This window comes from Apium graveolens, chromosome 2 (genome assembly GCF_009905375.1).
Source record: "Apium graveolens cultivar Ventura chromosome 2, ASM990537v1, whole genome shotgun sequence".
NCBI classification, from domain to species: Eukaryota; Viridiplantae; Streptophyta; class Magnoliopsida; order Apiales; family Apiaceae; genus Apium; species Apium graveolens.
In genome coordinates this window covers 127,582,815-127,586,505 of record NC_133648.1, presented here as the reverse complement: position 1 = coordinate 127,586,505, position 3,691 = coordinate 127,582,815, and positions in this window count along the sequence as shown.

The window sequence follows — 3,691 nt, the reverse complement described above, 5'->3', positions numbered from 1 at the left end:
TGATTTAATAATACTTTTAAGTCTATCCTTTATATTTTCAAAGTTCGTGATTTGTAGCAGTTTTTGTCGCGTAAAACACTTTTACTAAAACGATCATAACTTTTGATCCGTAAATTGGAATTAAGTGATTCAAGTGCCTAAACGATCCTTATAACATTTTATATCTTAAACAAAGGTTATTTCTTAAGAATCTACAGTTTACAACTTCGAGACTTTCTGCAGAAACTTAAAGTTACGGTTTGTTGGTTTTAACGAAGACGTTTACGATCGGGGTTTCGTTTATGCCTTAACTATCAACACAACCACCAACAATCATCATATCATCATCAACACACAACTACTCTCAAGAACATCATGTTATTGAGGCAACAACAACCAACCTTAAATCTACTTAACTTAATCATCAAGATTTCATAAACAACACTTAGTATGCTAGGTTTACTAACACCCACTAAATGGATATTAAACATGAACCTTAAATAAAGTTAGGCAAAAGATTTTTACCTTTCTTGAAATATTGAGATGTGTTCTTGAGGATGGTGGAGTCTTGGAAGTGCTTGGTATGATTTTTGGAACCTAAAACCACCATTAAAAATCAAGAACCAAAGAGAGGTTACTATTCACACTATTCACTAGTGAACTTCTTGAATTTATTCCACCCATCAAACCTTAATAAAAAGAGATGAAATATTTTTCTTACCTTAGTTTAGTTGCTAGGAGACTTGGGAAATAATTGTAGGATTTTACAAGAACTAGAGCTTGGAGTTTTGAATTGCCATTTCTTCCTTTTTCTTCAAATTGCCGAATGGAAGAGAAAAATGGGGGTGGGGGGGGGGTATTTATAGCCCTTGGTTGCTTCTCTTGGAAGAATTTTTAGGTTGCTTCTTGGAAGGTGAGTTGATATCTTGCAACTTGATTTTTATTCTTCCTAGTATAGCATTCTAGGTTTATTCCTTGTCTCCAAATCCATGGACAAATCTTTGTAGCTTGCTAGATTACAAGCTAAACTACAAGGTTAGCTCCTTAGCACACTATTTGCTAGCTAGCTTGGTCATCCTAGGGTTAGCTCACTATTTGATGAAGTAACCATGGTTACTTCCTTACCATGGTTTAGTTAGTGCGTTATGTTTAATTAATCGTTTACGCGTTCGCTTGGTTACTTAAACGTTCTCCGTGATACTTATTCGTAAATGGTTCGCAATGTAATTCTTTTTATTTCTATCCCTTATATTTTTATTTATCCTAATTGAATATAAATCCGTAGGATTTTAATCTCGTACTTACATTGTGATTCCCGTAATCCTTGATAAGTCGTAATTACAGTCATTTTTCAAAGTTCGTTTTCTTCGAAAACTAATAGCGTTTACATACACTTATTTGGTACGTAAAGTCGTAATATCTATTCCGAAACTCATTTTCTTATGCACTATATAGTGTGGGCTCAAAAGTTTTCCCGTCTGACAGGGTTACTATTCATTAAACGTTTTACAGGGTCTCAAAAATTCGAGTTATTACAGTCTTCCCCTCTAACAAGGATTCCGTCCCGGAATCAATTAGAAAATAAGTGGGGATATCTATTCCTCATGGTGTCTTCAAGTTCCCAAGTTGATTCCTCAACGTTTTGATTTCTCCATAATATCCTAACTAGCTTCACCGTCTTGTTCCTCAACACTTGTTTTGTCTGGTCCATTATCCTAACTGGTTGTTCGATGTAGGTCAGATCTGGTTGTAAATCTACCTGCTCGTACTCTATTACATGTCGGGCATCGGCATGGTACTTTCTCAACATGGATACGTCAAACACGTTGTGTACTTGTTGCAAATTAGGAGGCAAGGCGAGCTCGTAAGCTAGAGGTCCTATCCTCCTCAAAATTTCAAAGGGTCCTATGAATCTGGGACTCAGCTTCCCTTTCTTTCCAAATCTCATCACTCCTTTTCACGGAGATACCTTCAATAACACCGAATCTCCTACTTCATATTCCCTATCCTTCCTGGTCTGATCGGCGTACTTCTTTTGTCTGTCCTGGGCTGCTGCCAGTCTCTTCCTGATGAGTTTCACCATTTCTCTGGTCTGCTGGACTAACTCTGGTCCTAATAGCTTATGTTCTCCAACTTCATCCCAACACAGGGGAGAGCGACATCTTCTCCCGTAAAGAACTTCATACGGGGGCATTCCTATGCTAGCGTGATAGCTATTGTTGTAAGAAAATTCTATTAGGGGTAAGTGATCATCCCAATTTCCTTTGAAGTCGATGGCACATACTCGCAGCATATCTTCTAGGGTCTGTATAGTCCTTTCGCTTTGTCCATCCGTCTGGGGGTGGTAAGCGGTACTCATGTTTAGTCTGGTGCCTACACATTCCTGGAAGCTTCTCCAAAATCGGGAATTAAACCTCGGGTCTCTATCTGACACTATGGCTACAGGAACGCCGTGTCTTACTACAATTTCCTTCAAGTAAATATCTACCAACTTGTCTACGGTGTACCTTTCGTTGATTGGTAGGAAGTGCGCGGATTTGGTTAGTCTATCAATGATAACCCATATAGCATCGTGATTGGTCTTTGTCCTAGGTAAGCCTGTCACAAAATCCATGGCTATGTGTTCCCATTTCTATTCCGGAATTTCTAGGGGTCGTAACAGTCCACTAGGTCGCTGGTGTTCCGCCTTCACTCTTTGGCATGTCAAGCACTTGCTAACCCACTCCGCTACTTCTCTCTTCATGTTAGGCCACCAATAATATTCCTTAAGGTCATGGTACATTTTCGTACTTCCTGGGTGGATTGAATATCTGGAGCTGTGCCCTTCATGCAACAGCTCGTCCTTTAATTCTTGAACATTCGGAATCCAAATCCGGGATGCATACCTCATGATCCCTTCCTCATCCTTCTCGCATCTCACTTCCTCACCGGTCAATGTCCCTTTTTCCTCGCTCATTTTCTTTTCCTGACATACTCGTATCTTTGTAGTCAGTTCTGGTACTAGCTTAATCTCAAATAATCTTTCCGTGCCCTTACCGGCCATTCTCACGTCGATTTCCATCTTCTCAAATTCCTTAACTAATTCCTCCGATGTCATTATCATCTTGAGTCTTTCCTTCCTACTAAGGGCGTCAGCCACCACATTGGCTTTACCCGAGTGATACAAAATTTCACAGTCGTAGTCCTTTATCAACTCTAACCATCTCCTCTGTCTCATGTTTAGTTCCTTCTGAGTAAAAATATATTTGAGGCTTTTATGGTCAGTGTAGATCTCGCATTTCTCACCGTATAGGTAATGTCTCCAAATTTTTAGGGCAAATACTATGGCTGCTAATTCTAGGTCATGCGTAGGGTATCGGCTCTCATACTCCTTCAATTGTCGAGAGGCATACGCTATAACCTTGCCGTGCTGCATTAGTACACATCCTAATCCTTTAAGTGATGCGTCGCTGTATATCATAAACTCTCCCTTTCCATCGGGAGGAGCGAGCACTGGCGCTGACACAAGCCTCTTTTTTAGTTCTTGAAAACTCTCTTCACACTTTTCAGTCCATACGAACTAGTCTGCCTTCCGGGTAAGTCTAGTCAGTGGACCGGCTATCTTAGCGAAGTCTTGCACGAATCTCCGATAATAACCTGCTAAACCTACAAAACTCCTAACCTCTGTCGGGGTTGCTCGTCTTTCCCAATTGGATACCGCCTCTATCTTGGC